This window comes from Rutilus rutilus (assembly GCF_951802725.1).
Source record: "Rutilus rutilus genome assembly, chromosome: 14".
Lineage (NCBI taxonomy): Eukaryota > Metazoa > Chordata > Actinopteri > Cypriniformes > Leuciscidae > Rutilus > Rutilus rutilus.
Window position 1 is genome coordinate 29061382 of NC_140219.1, and position 17157 is coordinate 29078538.

The 17157-nt window shown below is 39.1% G+C and overlaps 1 protein-coding gene across 1 annotated transcript in view; it reads left to right on the plus strand.

Moving 5' to 3' along the window:
• The first annotated feature begins 484 nt into the window (after positions 1–484).
• Positions 485–17157, plus strand: part of il1rapl2 (interleukin 1 receptor accessory protein-like 2) — a 450518-nt gene continuing 433845 nt past the window's right edge. The window contains exon 1 of the mRNA XM_084430937.1: positions 485–1014. The gene's annotated coding sequence lies outside the window, so the exon portion shown is untranslated. The remainder of the gene's footprint in view (positions 1015–17157) is intronic.

The following is a 17157-nucleotide window of genomic DNA, read 5'->3' on the forward strand; positions in this document are numbered from 1 at the left end:
CTAACTCGGATATTGTCATAAAACACTGCAAAACTATTTCAGCAAACACTCATTCTATAGCTGTATGTATGTGCAAAACAGATACATGAAAATAATTCTACTTAAAAAGAGTTTTCCAATAAACGGATTGAAGAGTTAAGTGCTGAGAACAGCTGAAGAACAGCAGAACTAACGCTCTACATTCTACACACAATTCTACTAGTATATAGAGGTCCTATACGTTTGAACGAGTCGGTTCGTTCGGACTGTTTGTTTAAAAGAAACGGTACACTGATTCGTTTGATGACTCAAAATAGTTCGCATAAGTAATTTTACGTGTCATGTTGCAGTACAAGTTTTAATAACATACAGATGTTAATCACCTTTTTTCCTAATTCTTGTCTTACAGAATCCAGCGTCTTATGAAGTGTTATTCGCCGTCCTCACTATCGAGTGATTCACAGATCCTGCGCGAATCGGTTCAACCAAATCCCTAAAAAAAGCTGTTCAAAAGATGATTCATTTGTGAATCGGACACCAATACTGTATACTGCATTCCTATTAGAAGTAATATGGTAGTGTGTCGATCTGAAAAGCCCTGTAACCGCATGTGTGTGATACGACTGAACTCTCCATCTATCTGCTGCTTCCTGAATTACGTGTGAGGCGCTTCCAAAGGATTGAATTCACTCTAAAGCAGAGAAAGGGGCAGTTATCCTCCAGGTGCTGGTTAAAAAAAATCTGATAGGATGGAAGTTCTAAGTGGATGTCAAAAACTAACAAGTCGAGCAGATGATGTATGACGATCAGCAGAAATAACTTTGGCGACTTTGACAAACTGCATCGTTATATTGACTGACACCGTCTCGCTATTTACGGTTCACCTCAGTTTATCTCGTTTAATTTCATCTGCGGGTTCTGCCCGTGATAAACCACATCTTCATGAAGTACATCTGATATACACTTGTGGAAATACATCGCAAAGATTATTCGTTTATCTGACGTGCGAGGGTGAAAGCACTTCAGCATCATCCGGTAAGTGGACTATATGAAAAAAATGGATTGACTGTCTATATTGTATCTCTCGTGTGGCGGTTTATACGTCATTATTATTTTTTGTTAACCTCAAGATTTTTTATTTTGCACTACTTTACCCACACTGATTGCGATCTGTTATGTTAAATGCATAGCAATATAAATGTCTGGAGATTTACTATATGGGATACTTAACTGGTAAGGGACGGTTGGCCCTTATTAAAGTCACCATGGTAACCACCAAAAAGATGGTCCTTGTACGGATATTGTTTCACTGTAAAAAGTGGAAATGTGCATTCCTGCTTGATCTAACCTACTGTAGCTTTAACCTAGTGTAGTCAGATTTATTCGGTAAAAAATATGTTGATACTATGTTTCCATATATATTACTTTGTTCTACAGTGGTGGCTTTATTATAATAAATAAATAAATAAATAAATAAAACATTGCAGGAAGCTTTTGAAAGCTACTTACAATGATTGAAGGAGCTGTAATAATATTTTATTATGATTTTACCGTATGAACAACAGGCCTGCATGTGTCTTATAAAATTTACCATAGTAACCATGACAGTAATTATAAGGTTCAATATAACTTGGATGGTTTTATATGTTGATCACATTGTAAATGAGATAAGACATACATACTATTAGTGCCACTTTAACAGGGATATAAACATTTGGTGATATTCCATGGCAACAAGTGTTCTTCTGCACCACAGTCAATCTTTGATTATTTCCTTTTTTCTTTATATATTTATTCATTCATTCATAAAGCTTTTTACCCATGATACGTTTCTCTGTGGTAAAGGCTGATATAGAGAATGAGTGGTTAAAGATGGAGCTTTATAGATAAAGATTTAGAAAGATTTAAAGGTGATGTCATCAACATACATTTCAGACCAAATTTTTTTGGGGTTTATGTAAGTTGTGCAGGCCTTTTTGAATCCTGCTTGTATGATGGTATTTCCCCCCAACACACACTGCAGAATGCATCTTACTTTACCCTACCTTACGTTAGTTGTTTGGAATAGTAGCTCTAGATTGCAATATTTCATATCTGTCTCACATTTTCAAAGCGTTTTCTGGCAGATTGGGCATTGATGCGGTTCTACTAGATCTGTTTCTAGAGTAGGTTTCTTTAATGTTGATAAACTTAAATCTTGCAGAGGACTGGATATTGTACTGTGCTAGCTCCACAAACTCTTGGCTTGATTCATAACAAAGAAATGCAACTCCATTAATGAGCTTTTTCCACTGTTTCTCCCTGCTTAATTTTGTGTTTTAATTACCATTGATGGAATATTGTATGTAGCCTACATGAAGACTGACGTGAAAGCAGTACTAATGGTTTGTTCTCTAATGTACAGCAGCAGTGCTTGATAATTTCAGGTGCAAATGTAAAATGGATTAGGAAAGTTAGGTTATTGTATCCTGTAGCTGTTTTAATTTCTCTTTAATTGCAGTCTTGTTCACTGACACTAAATAGTTTGAGGTTAAGCTTTTTCTCTAAAGTCTGATCTTAACTAATAATTTGCACATTTTCTATTACACTCATTAAAGCTACAATATGCAAGAATTTTTTGCCGCTAGAGGGCGCTACATTCCAAACAACAACAACGGCGTAGCTTGATGACGATGTGAAGGAGCGTGGAATGATGGCAACTGTCGTTTTAAACTCCACCGTGGATGTAAATCAGTCAGACGGGAATCGAAAAATCATGTTCATGGATGAGGTTAAGTTTTATTTTTATAATGACATGCTTTTTGTGGCGAGGGGGGCATGGTTCAGCGCGGTCTGTAATGGGAGAGAGAAGAGACGAGCAAGTAGGTCAAGTGCAAATGACGAACACCTGTGTCTTATTGCTGTGATCCGCGTGGAGAGACCGCTTATAAGCCGCGCGCTGGAACGAGAGAGAGAGACTGAAGAGAAAATTGGACGCAGAGAAAGAAAACCGGTGGATCCGAGCTCTCATTTTTTAACTGTTTTGTGCCGTCGCGGTTGCCACGGTGAATGCGCGTTGTGCACGACTTTTGTTTGTTTTGCTTTATTTTAATAAAGTACGAGTCCCAGTCACGCCGATCCCTGTCTTCTTCCTTCCTGACTCTTGAACCTCATCACACTTTTATTTCATTAAAATGAATTAACCGCAAGAAAAGTAAGGTTTAATACTAAATTGGTTATCATAGATGTTACTGTATGTCGAATTCATTGTTGTGATAACGCTGCGCAGTTTTACGTGTTCTAAACAATTGTTGTAAAAGTACATTCGAACATACCCACATCATTTGCCAAAATACTGATTAATCTTTATGTATAACACATGCTATATTTATTTACATGGCCATAAACACCAGACGTGATAAACAATGTCAATAAACTAAACACAAATCTAAAGCAATAATACTTCCCTTACATAAACATAACTATTACCGAATGCTACATTTGGAAAATATAAAATTAAGCATTCTTTGTCGACAGAACCAGCTGCAATCGGTAAAGAATAATTGTGTTCCATAACGACTGCAAGAAACAAGCTAACGTTTGTTGCTTGATAGACGCTACAACTACAACTTCCGCATTTGTCCAGGACTCCACGCAGTACGAGCGGAAACCGAGGGTAACGCGGATATGACGCAATTGACTGGCGACTCCCAGCTCCCCCCTGCTCTAACGCCCCGTTTCCTTGGTTAAAATCGTAATTTTCTCACGATTTAAAAATAGTTGGAAACATTTGGGATCAACTTAACAAAATATATAACACTGGCCTTGAGATTATGGGATATTTTAATGCAAAATTCTTGCATATTGTACCTTTAAGAAATAGATTATGTTTGTTAGAGGAAAGCAGCAGATAAATACACATACACACACACACACACACACACATATATATATATATATATATATATATATATGTATACACAAGGTCTCACAAAAGTGAGTTCACCCCTCACATTTTAGCAAACATTTTAGTATATCTACTCAAGGGACAATACTATAGAAATGAAACTTGTATATATTTTAGAGTAGTCAATGTGCTGCTTGTATAGCAGTATATATTTACTGTCCTCTGAAAATAACTCAACATACAGCCATTATTGTCAAAATAGCTGGCAACAAAAGTGAGTACACCCTAGTAAGTGATAATAGCTGTACGTCATTTAACCATGCAAAGCCACATGTCCTATTCATCATTTTCATGTTTTTGTCTGCTTGACAGGACCATACAAATTGTTGTATCTTGTATTAGAGCAGTTAAAATATGTGTTTTGAGTACAATTCTCTCATACTTAACACTGGATGTTCAACATGGGACCTCATGCAAATAACTCTCTAAGGATTTGAGAATTAGAATGGTTGCTCTCCACAAAGATGGCTTAGGCTATAAGAAGATTGGTAACACCCTGAAACTGAGTTACAGAACAGTGGCCAGGGTCATACAGAGGTTTTCCAAGACGGGTTCCACTCGGAACAGGCCTTGCAAGGGCCAATCAAAGAAGTTAAGTCCTCATGCTGTACATCAGGTGCAGAAGCTGGTTTCAAAAAACAGACGTATGAGTGCTGCCAGCATTGCTTTAGAGATTGCAGAAGTGGAAGGTCAGCTTGTTAGTGCTCAGACCATACGCCGCCCACTGCAACAAGTCGGTTTGCATGTCCATCGTCCCAGAAGGAAGCCTCTTCTGAAGCTGGCTCACAAGAAAGCCCGCAAACAGTATGCTGAAAGCAACCTGTCCAAGAGCATGTATTACTGGAACCATGGCCTGGCCTGGCCTGATGAGACAAACTTGTCTGGCTCAGATGGTGTCCAGAATGTGTGGCGATACCCTGGTGAGGAGTACCAAGAAAATTGTGTCTTGCCTATAGTCGAGCATGGTGGTGGTAGCATCATGGCCTGGGGCTGCACGAGTGCTGCTGGTACTGGGGAGCTGCGCTTCATTGAGGGAAACTGAAACATGGATTCCAACATGTACTGTGACATTCTGAAGCAGAACATGATGCCCTCCGTTCAGAAACTGGGCTGAACGGCATGATAATGACCAAAACACACCACCAAGATGACGACTGCCTTGCTGAGGAAGCTGAAGGTGATGGAGTGGCCAAGTATGTCTTCAGACCTGAACCCTATTGAGCACCTGTGGGTCATCCTCAAGCGGAAGGTGGAGAAGTGCCATCTAACATCCAGCAGCTCTGTGATGTCATTATGGAGGAGTGGAAGAGGATCCCAGCAATAACCCGTGCAGCTCTGGAGAACTCCATGGCCAGGAGGATTAAGGCAGTGCTAGATAACAATGGTGCTCACACAAAATATTGACACTTTGGACACAGTTTTGACTTGTTCACTTAGGGTGTAGTCACTTTTGTTGCCAGCTATTTTGACAATGGCTGTATGTTGAGTTATTTTCAGAGGACAGTAAATATATACTGCTATACAGGCAACACAATGACTACTCTAAAATATATCCAAGTTTCATTTCTATAGTATTGTCCCTTGAGAAGATATACTAAAATGTCTGCTGAAATGTGAGGGGTGTACTCACTTTTGTGAGATACTATATATATATATTCCAAATATAGTTTGCAGTCAACACAGTAGATATCAAAACAGAGAAAACTCTATTTCAGTATTCTTAATCAAATGAATACTGTGTTAAGATGTGTGGTAATTCATCAGATGTGGTATTGTTACAAATACTTGCTTTACTGCCCCTATAATTAATGTCAAAGTAACAGATGGTTAATGTATTTCACCATCAATATTATTTAAATTGACAATTCGGCACAGTACACATGCAATCTTATTTGAAGCAAACCTCAAAATGAAAATGTATTCATCATTTACTCATCTTCATGTTTCTTTCAGTCATCAGAATATCCGAGCTTCTGTATTTTTTTTCTCTTCAAAAAGTCATCTTAAAAATAATACTTACATTTTGGTCTGTTCCCCACACAAATCTCATGGGAGTGAAAACATAATATGATGGGTAGGGTATGACATGAGTGTAAGTAATGACAATTTTGGGTGAACTGGAAAAAAGGCTTGACGCATATTGAGTTTCATTGGTATGTTGGCAAAGAGTGAATGAACGAATGGACGCGAATCCACATTCGATAGCCCAAGACTGGCGAAAGAGTGAGGGTGAGTGAAATTAACCCTCTCAATTTCCAGTAGAGCATCTTCACACATTTTGAATGCAAGAGTGCCATGAATCTCTGGCTAAATGAAAACAGATGACAGTGCCAATCCCCACGTGGGTGCTGCTGTGCCTCTGCCACTACCATTTATCACCGTCAACTCCCTTGGCCTCTTAGAGGAAAAAAGTGCACTCATGTTTGCCATGGAAGAAATTCTAATCTGCTGTCTTCAATGGAGCTCTTTGTAGCTTTGTGGCTAGGATGAAATAACAAGTGGTAATGCGTTTCCACAAGCTGAATTTTATTATTGTATAAATTGGTAACAAGAATTCACATGCATTCCCTGACATGATATTTCAAATGAAGGTATCACTTCAAGGTAAATGAAGAAGACACTTTTTAGCTACTGAAGGAGTACTAGAGGCGTGGAACTCATTGTGGATTGTAGAAAGATTTTTTTTTGTAAAGATAAATCACCAAGTGCTGGCATATTTCCACATGCTCTTTCTGTATGAACCCTTCACTCCACTGAAAATAATAGCTGTATCCCGAAGTTGAATAGATTTATGTGAAAGAATTTTGTAAGCAGACATTTATAATTAAATTTCACAAGTGCAAATCCAGTCTTGATGGATGGTCATCTGAGCAGTGTATGACCATAATCAAATAGACTGAAAAAGACAAGGCTACTTAGCATTTAAATGGCCTGTGCAGTGTTAGAAGCCAGCGAGAGGCGTATAAATATGTAGAAAGAGGTCTCTTTAATGTGAGACTGTGAACAGAGAAAGAAGATCAGATGGCAGAACAAAGTTTGACAAATAAAGTAGGCCTAATGTTGTTAAATAATTCCAAAATATTTTTGGAAAGTAGAAATGAGCATCCTGTTAAGTTGGAGTACTATACATTTAAGACATAGCCTGTACTATAATATTTTTGTATGTTTATGCTGAAATAGTAAAATCAGTGTTCTAAACTTTACTGATTACTAAAATAAAAACATTTAAAAATTTCAATAATTTCAAATATTTAAATTTTGCTCACAAATATTATACTGTTCAGCAATCAATAACTTAAACAGATTTTGTGCAGATTTTGTTACTATTAACTGTTATTCTACTATTATTATCAGGGCTGTTAACAGATATTTTGGGGGGCAGGTGCTCAAGTGAGAAAAAAGGGCACCCCTCTCATAATTACTATAAAAATACATACAATTTAAGTTAGTTACATACTGTTCAGTCTCGCAGAATTAGATCTTAAAGCTACAATATGTAAGATTTGTGTAATAAAATATCCAAAAATCACTTGCACAGTGTGATATATTTCCTGCAGTTGTGTATTTACCATATCCCAAAAGTTTCCAAAGATTTTTAATTTCAGAGAAATTCCATTTTTAAATAATGGCTCGTCCCTGTTCACTTGTTGCCTGTCAATGACTTAATATCTGCGTTATCCCTGGTTTCCGCTCGTATTGCCATAGTAACCATGGCGACAGACGTGAATAACTGCGTTATGTCTAGCGGAACGCTTACGCTGTTGTTGTTTCGTTCAAACATTACGTACCTTGGCTAGCAGATTTTGTGACAAAAGGAGAACTAAAACGAGAATCAATTTGGTCCACTTTGGCGTTTTCGAGATGCCGAGAGCTCCACGTCCGTGACAAACTTCGACTTGACAGAGGCACCTCTCTTGCATGTACTTTATTAGACAGGTGAGCAAATGTACATAAAACTAATCAATGTTATATAGCTCAACATGATGAAATGTTAGAATATGATCAGTATGTTATTCTAATGTTGATCTAGCTTACTGCTAGTCTCATACAGACAAACTAACACATAGAATAACATTATAACTTTCAACACACTCAAATGCAGTTTAGTGTGATAGCGTAGACCAAGTGAAACAGCGCTGCGTTACCTCACAAGTTTCATTCGTCTAATAAACTGACCTGTACAGTATGAGTAGTAATTCTGCACTTGCGGATAGTTCTGTAGAATAAAATGGCCTCATTCCTTTATAACCGCGCGACTTGCGTGTGGTGCTGATATCTGTCTTTTATTAGCAATCGCGCCCTGCTTCATACCACAGTCATGTTAAAAACATCAATGTATTCACTCATCCATAAACATTATTAGATTATTTGAACGTGCTCCTCCCGAACTTTGTTTATGAAACATCATTTCACGAGTTCACACTTACAAATAAGTCAGATAGAATTATGCGTATTTGGCATGCTGTCCGAGGAGAGGGCTCCGTGATCTGTATTTGGCCCGAACCCAGAGTACTCTCCCAAAAGCTGCAAATAAATGCAGGACAGCCGCCAGAATGATGTTGGTGACCCCCCCAAAAACTTGCGGAGTGCAAAGCTCAAGGTATCAGATGTGGGAAGGGGTTAGTCGCTGGAAGGCTTCTTGTAACATCGGACAGGAGTTGGTTGTCATGACGTCGGATGGGTGTGCCTCTCAGGTGGTAGACTGGGGATGGTCGTACGTGATGTACTTCTGCGGAAGCGGAGGAGAATGATATAACCGCTGCAGTGGAAGCAAGTTTGATGGAGAACTAGCTCCTGCAGGAGCAGAGGAGATGACACTGCTGCGGCAGTGGATCAAATTTGCTTTCGACTTGCTTTCCATCTATCTGATGGCAAAAGGATGGAGAATTGAGTACTTGTGGGAACGAAAGAGTACTCAATTCAAATTTCACTGCTGCAGCAGTGAAAGCGAATTGGATGGAGAAACGGAGCTCCTGTGGGAGTAGAGGAGATGACACTGCTGCGGCAGTGGACCAAACTTGCTTTTCAACTTGCTTTTAAATATCCAAAACAATTTTGGATGTTACCGCCTGCTGCGCCTCAAGTTTTTGCAGTTGAAAAAAAAGCAACTCCGAGCGGAAAAAGCGCCCGACGTCATTGTGTTTTTTTCCACTGTCCAATCGAATGAATGGAGAGGCGGGCCTTCCGTTTTAGTGATGAAAGCTACAGTTGCTTGAACGCCCGGAGAGTGCGATGATGGAGGATAAACTTGTGGTGCTCTCGTCGGTTACCAGGAGCTGAACGACTTCACGAACCGTAACTACCACAATGTTAACCGAAAGTAAATAAAGTTAATAAAAGGCTGATTTGACGTTTACTTGACTGACAGGACAGCTGTTTCAGTGGTTGCCTAGCAATATAAAAAACGCAGCGCACTGCTCGTTCTGTGTGATGATGCAGTGCTGTGCACCTCGCGTTTTCGAACCTGAAAAACACGTTAGGTGTGATCGGGGCCTTAAGGTGTTTTTGAAACCAGAAACGTGTGACGGGACGGTTGGAGTCATCTGCGAAAAGTGGGTCGGAAGGGGATTTAGTCTGCGAGTTTCTGAAAAGCATGTAGACTTTTGTTTGGTATGGTTGGATTGGTGATGAGAGATTGAAAATGTATATGAAATGGCCTTTCCTGGTTTGATCTGTCTTACTTTGCTTTATGAAATAAGAGATGGTTTCGTTGTCTAACATTGATAGATTTGTGATTGTGGGGTGGGCTTTTGGGTTGAAGCTGGAAGTGATGGTGAGTTCTGAGCATCTGAGGAAACCGAAAAAAGCCAATATGAAAATTGCATCTAGTGTGCAGGCAGTGTTGGTGGAGTGGTAGCCTCGGCGGAGGGTGGAGATTCATTTAGTAAGTATGTCTAACGTTATTGGTTGTCTGGCATCTGGGCGGGTAGGTTGGGTTTTTTGGATACCTTTGATGAGCATCGATGTTTGAGAATTTGCTATCTCTGAGGAAGGTGAACCAAAAATGAGATTGTGGAAGAATTAGATTCCGCTTAGATAACCCTTGATGGAGCAAGCTTTGAGGTTCTTGATGCTGTTGAGATAGGATATGAATGAAGTGATGGCGAGCAGAGAAAAATTGGGAAAAGGCAGGTTGTATGTGAAATGGAAAGACTTAAAACGTTTCCATGCGGTTAAGTAGGATTGGAGGTTGCTGGGTGAAACGGCTTGAAGAATGGAATTAAGAGACGCGTCGAGAAGTGGTTTCAATGGGTGGTTGATGGGAATATCAGCTCTGAATAGTGAGGTACTGGGGTAGGGAATGGTTCCGCGTCTGGTGCCAGCAACCGGAATTTCTGGAAAGCAAAACGAGAGAGAGTCAGCTATTTGATTTTTGGACCCGGGAACATGTTTTGCAGTTATGATGAACTGATCGCAGGCTGCAATCCAAATGAGGCGTTTTAGGAGAGGCATTAGTGCGGGGGAATTTGAGCGGCCTTTGTTGATGCAGTGCACAGTTGCTTGTTTGTCGCAGTGCACTATGATGCTGTTAGTGGACCATTCTTTACCCCACTGGAAAGCTGCTACCACTAAAGGATACAACTTGAACAGCGCTGAGGATGTTAGTGACTGCGGTGAGTATAACAGCTGGGCGGGCCATGTAGACGCGAACCAACGGCCTTGGTAGAATCACCCGAAACCGATGGCGGGAGCTACGTCGGTGAACAGTTGGATATCCACGGGGAGAGAAATCTGAATATAATAGAAAAAGGACTGGCCGTTCCATTGTTTAAGGAAGGTTAGACAGAAACTGAGCTACTGCGGTCACATCACTGCTGCGGCAGTGGAGAACATTAGCTAGAGAAACTTAGCTCCTGGAGGAGCGTGAGGAGACATCACTGCTGTGGCAGTGAAGGCAAGGTTAGCCAGAGAAACTGGACTCCAGTGGGAGCAGAATGGTCTGCTGTGACAGTGAAGAAGGATAATCAGAGGAATGCCAGAGACAGAGCTCCTGTGGGAGCGGAGGAGATAATACTGCTGTGGCAGTGTGAGAAGCGAGTGGGATCCTGCGGGAACGATGGGGAAGGTGGATATGGTGAGCTTGTAGGTTTAGAGGTTTAGAGTTTAGAGGGCAGCCTTGCAGGATTATGCGCATCTGAAGTTTAAGTGGCCGAGCAAAGATAGCAGTTCGCGTTTAGGACAGTTTAAAATGTCTGGGAAGGTGGGTGAGATCAGAAATATCCTTTGATTTCTCCTCGTGCAGTGCAGCCTGGAAATGAACTGTATCCAAGTTAATGCCCAGAATTCAATGGATGTGGCTAGACCCATGGTTTATCCTGGGTGATTGAAATCCAAAGCTCACCGGAAACCGTGCGGGGCTGAGAGATCGATTGCTAAATTATTTTTATTTTATTTATTTTGAATGAATACATGAGAAGCCTTAACGGTTTATAACCTGCGTATATTCATCTCTGACGCATCGATTTGATACTGCAGTCGTTGTTTGATGTTGGATGATCATCAAACAGCAAAGTACAATCTGATTTAGATGATTGTTTGTTCCTTTCTGTTGCTGGTTCATTTATTTAGTGAAGTTCAAAAGAGACTCACTTATGATGAAAGACAAAGACTCATTGCCCGAGACGCAAGCATGGTGCTCGGCGGGCCTTATTGTCCATTTCTCTACTGCAGGAATTATTGAATGGACCGTGTGTGTATGTTTCGCCCGTGGTGGCGAGGTCCCGTTTGTTTGGCCTGACGCCCGTGAGATAACACCAGAGGATTGCGGCAAAGATTCCTGAAGGACGCAAAGATTCTTCATCGGACGGGAGAGCTCGTTTCAGAAATGTTAGGAAGGTAGGGCGGGGCCAAATACTGAAAACTGTCAAGAAATGTTAGGTGAGTTGACAGAGTGAATATATATATGCTTCCTCTCATGCTGATAGGGTAGACATGGTAATTGTTTAATGACAAGTTGGTTGGATTGATTATTTGCTCCTTCCGAACTTTGTTTATGAAACATCATAAAATAATGTCCTAATCAGAGTGACACAATAAAGCAACAAGTGATAAAATGTAGGGCTGTACCAGAATATTCGAGTATTCGAATATTCGTTCGGTGGGTTGGTATTCGATTTTCAAATTTGACATTCGAATATTCGTTTTAAAATTTATTTATTTTTTTTCACACCTGGCATCCCCCTAGAAACTGTTCCCATTCGCGCTTGAATGGGGCTGTCATGCATTTTCTCAGATCGGATAGTTCTCTCTGATTTATCAATATGAACAATGAACACATAAATGTGTTTTTGCAAAACGGATATGAATCCGAACTTCAAATCCCGCGCTACATAGGCAGATGTGATGGAGTGCACGTCACTAGCAACAGATAAGCTGCATTTTACTGATCGTCAGCTAATGCTGGGTACACACCAAAAGATTTTTTACATCTTATAAGATTTTCAAAATGTGACAGACCACAAACATGAGGACAAAAAATCCTAGATTTAAGCGTTTTGCTCCTATAGTGTGTGGTGTGCCATGATGTGACAAAGACAGCACACCACACACAAACAGATTTTCAACCAGAGTCTCAACTATGAACACAGGGAATCTCGCAAAATATCGTGAGACTTCAGAATAAGCATGACGGACAACATGCAGGAAGAAATTGCGATAGTGTTTGGAATGATTTTCACAGAAAATTCACATGAAAAAACCATTGTACCTACCATTATATATAACCTTTTATACAGAAATATATTCATTGTTTATTGTCTTTATTTATTCTTTATGGGATTTATTGTCTCTTTAGAAAAAGTTATTTAATCCCTCTATAGAACCTCACTGATCCCTTAACACTCAGCTTCTTCTTTTTTTTTTTTTTTTTATCTTTTTTTTATTGATTTTAAGAATTACAATTACAGTCAGGGGGGTACAAAGAGTAAAGCCGATAAACAAACATAAAAAGACATATACATAAACAGTGACAAACTTAAAAGTTAAACAAAAATTTGAAAAGGTTTACAGATTGAAACGCACTTTGCAGCTTTCTTATTTTTCAAACCCAATATTGTGTTTAGGTATTGTAAAATTTCTGCACTTAAAATGAAAAACAAAGGCTTGTTTCCTCGAAATTTATACTTATGAATACTAAATCTTAACATTAAGCTTCCTGCAAGTGTGTGTGTGTGTGTGTGTGTGTGTGAGAATGACCGTGTCTTCCATCATCTCGCTTTCTGATTGGATATTGTTTTGTTTCACGTGATAATCTCCAGAGCGTGCGCGCGTTTGTCCTCGGGGTTCCCCCCACACATCAGGATTTCTGATCGTAAATATTAAACATGTTTAATATTTACGATTCGCGATCGGAGCGGCTCCGACGTTCTTCCGAGCAGGTTCGGACACTCTTAACACACCTCACACCAAGGGAAAATCTGATAAGATAATCTGTTAAACCATCAAGATAATTGGGACATAGCTAGGATTGTCGGAAGGGGGGAAATCGGCCCAAAATCAGCCCGATTATCTTTTGGTGTGTACCCAGCATAAAATTTCTAAATCAAAGACCGCAATATGAGAGCGGCAACAGCCCTGGTAAGATCATTTCGATTCTTTACTTTTAATGAAGTTGATTGTGTGTTAAATCATCTGCGACCCACTTTCACTTTGATTTGCGATAGTTTGCACGTTGGCTTTATGAATAGATGCTGATCTGCGGTGACGCGTGCTGTAGGCTAAGTAAGCATCGTCATATCTGGCTATAACATGATATAGCCTAAAACACCCTCTCACACGGTTATTGTTTTAGTATTTTGGGGCGAAATACAATACTCTTATTTTAGAGCGCAGAACAGCGGAGTTTGTATGGGAAAAAGTGCATGCCTGAGCTTGTAACGTTAGTCTATAAGCTGCGTTGCTTTGACATTGTGGAAATAGAATAGAAACAATATATTAGCCTACCCTTTACTGTGTCAGTAATTACTGTGCTGCTGATTTCTGATTTGAGAGTTATTTGTTACTCAGAAAAATATTAGGCTGTGTTTTGTATCAAGTGCAGTGTTGCGCGTGAGGCGCGCGCGCGCTTCCCGCTCGCGCTGTTCTGTATTAAAAGTTTATTAATTCTGAACGTGTCACGTCTCGCGTGTCTATATTGCACCAAATGTGACACTGCACTCGTGAAGTCGATTGGATTAACGGTTCTAAATGCAAGATAAATAATCTAAATGCAAACAGACAGACGCATAGAGATTCCTGCCTTTATTAGAGAGAAGAATATGTTCAGCCCCCTCCCTCCGAAGCTTCGAATATTCGATGTTAATTCCTGTCGAAGCTTCGAAGCTCAAAAAATGGTATTTGGACCAGCCCTAATAAAATGTATATCTTCAGTGTTAACAAGAGTTTTTGTTAACAAATTATTAATATTTTATTTAATTTATTTGAATTCGGGTCCATTCCAACTACTCTGACCCATTCAGGTTGATTTACAGAAAGTTTGTGAACATGAGAGTCGGGCATTATGTCATTCCCATGGTAAACAGCCAATCTCGCAATCATAGTGTGATGGGGACGCTTCCTCCTCTCACATGGATTTTCGTCTGTATTTTGCCGTTACTCCCTCACATGGAGGAGGAGCTCAAAGAGAACAAGACAAGCTGAAAGGAGGGTAATGAGACAATGCCTATTTCCATTGGTGTTGGATAGTGTCACTTTAATTTTGTTACATGTGACAATTATATTAAATGTGACAAATGTAAATATTGTATTTCTCAATTTTAATTATTATTATTATTATTATTTTTTTTTTTTTTTTGAGGAGGCACTTTGTCACTTTCCTCCTTGGAGAAAATACCCCTCCCTGATCCATATGTGCATATGTATTATATATAAGCATGATGTATTCATGAGACATGTGCTTGCTCCATATGGGATAGTCAGTTGTATGCTTTTCCCATACACTTCCATTGTAAGTGCCATCCCTGTTACACTTAATTTTCCTGGTTAAATAAACATTACATGAAAAAGAGAGACCAAATACAATTCTATTTTGTATTTTTACACTAACTATGTAATGTTTTATTTATTAAAACCAAGTATAAATTTCATCAAGTTAGTGTTTTTGCACATTTTTATATGTATTCCAAAATAATATCTAAAGGCAGTACCTATTTAAACACTATGTATATTATCTGTGAACTAATGTTCAGCTTTTCTTTTTAATAGTCAAATTATTTTCAGCAGTCATCAAGCTTGTACACTCTGGTCACAGACACGAAGATGTACCTTTAATTTCCCCAAGCTGATTGCGGACTAAATACCCTCACAGTCATCATGTTTTCAGGCCATTTCAAGTTTGATTTTGACGTGACAAAGCGGTGATATCCGGTGATATAAAAAATGGCTCAGTTGTTACTTACTTTTTAATTAGTCTTCCCATTAATTTCATCTTTGTCTTCATTCAGGCCGATTCGAGAGAGCGCATGAAAACAAGAGGCAGGATTTATCGCGTGAACCAATCATAGCCAATCATAACCAATCATATTCAATCATGGAGGCCTCCTCTCATGTGACTTTCCCCCATTCATTCTCAATTACCCCCCACTGAACCCACCGCACGCTTTAGGGGGTCTGTTAAAACTCAATAGGCTCAGGCAAGACACAAGAGATGCGGACTCCCGCTGTAACTTCACCTGCAGGTGTCGCTGTTGGGCAGGGTTACTTTATAAAACAAGTGACTTTTACACTTTTTAATGTCACATTTTGTAATATTTGCCTTGCTTTATTTTTGTAATATCGATTATTTTCTCATACAGTTTTTTTGAGGAGACACTGCCTCCCTTGCCTCCTCAGAGGAAACACCCCCACTGGTTTTTGGGTCTGGAAATTGTGTACTATTTCAGAAGATGCCTAATACCGCCCCTACCGTATAACAGTGAAAACATGGATTGCCGCAAAATTCCATCAATGGCGGGGAAGCATTATCATAGACCACTTGGGAGCAGATGTCACAGTTACATCACTTGCAGCGGCATGTGCATTGTGGTGGCTAAAAAACAGTAGTAACAAGTGGAGAAAATTAGCCACAATACACGGAATACGAGAAAAAAATTCTTGTTTTGCCTTTAAATGTCAGAATTGGAATGCAAAAAAGATGGTCTTCATTTTTATAGAATACCCTCAAAGACACTCTTTGAAGCTAAATGCAGATGTTTATGGTTGCAAGCCATTAAACGGACAAGCATGAATTTGATGTAAAGAATAGGTCTAAATAATATTCACAGATGTAGTTCATAGGGGACATAATGTATTAGCCCTACAGTTACAGCATTAAATAATATTTAGACCTATAACATCTTAGATATGGTTGTGCCGATAGACTATGGATGATGTCTTTGAAGATAGCAAGATGATAATTGCCTCATTTTACTATTAATATATTAAATTATTATTATTAATATTGTTATTATTATTATTATTATTATTATCATCAGTCTAGTATAAAATTAGTATTAGGAACTACAATTAATTTGCCTTCCCTAATTTCATAATGACATCACATAACCACACTTGCAACACCAACACTTACGTATAAGGATTGAGGACTCCTCAATGAAAATATTTTTAAAACAAACTACAAATCTTCATCCCACATCAAAATTGAATTGCAAGGTGATCTTATTGTCAAGAGTGCTCATTATAAAAGAGACGCATCGTTCTTATACTGTTATCGTCTAAGCCAAAGTGAAAATGGCCAAAGCTCGACTGGAGTCGCTCTCTTTTTATACAGATTCATTTAAAAGATGCGATCTCAAGCTTTATGCCCGTGGGTCTGTTTGCCTGTTTGACTGAATTTTCGCGGAGTTATAGATCATTTTCGAACGCGTTTCAAATGGGAGTTTACTGACAGAGAGAAGGCAGAAATCGCATCATGTTAATTTTTCTTTAGTTGTCAAAAAGCAAAACACTTTATTTTTATTGTGAGTATACAGAAAAAAAATAGAAACTGAACAGGATCGATTGATGTATTACACGAAAATGAAAGATCAAAATTAACAGAGCATTTAGTGTTTATTTTCATTGCTAACAAAAAAAACGAGCAAAACTGTAGATTCCGTAAACTTGCATAAAATGTCCGTCATGACCAGCACATTTTCCACACATTTGTGTGAAGACTCCAGAATTGTAAAGTCCATAGCTAAAGTCTTGTTGGGCCTTGAAGCCAAAAGATGTCCCACTAGGAACAGCAGGGTTGG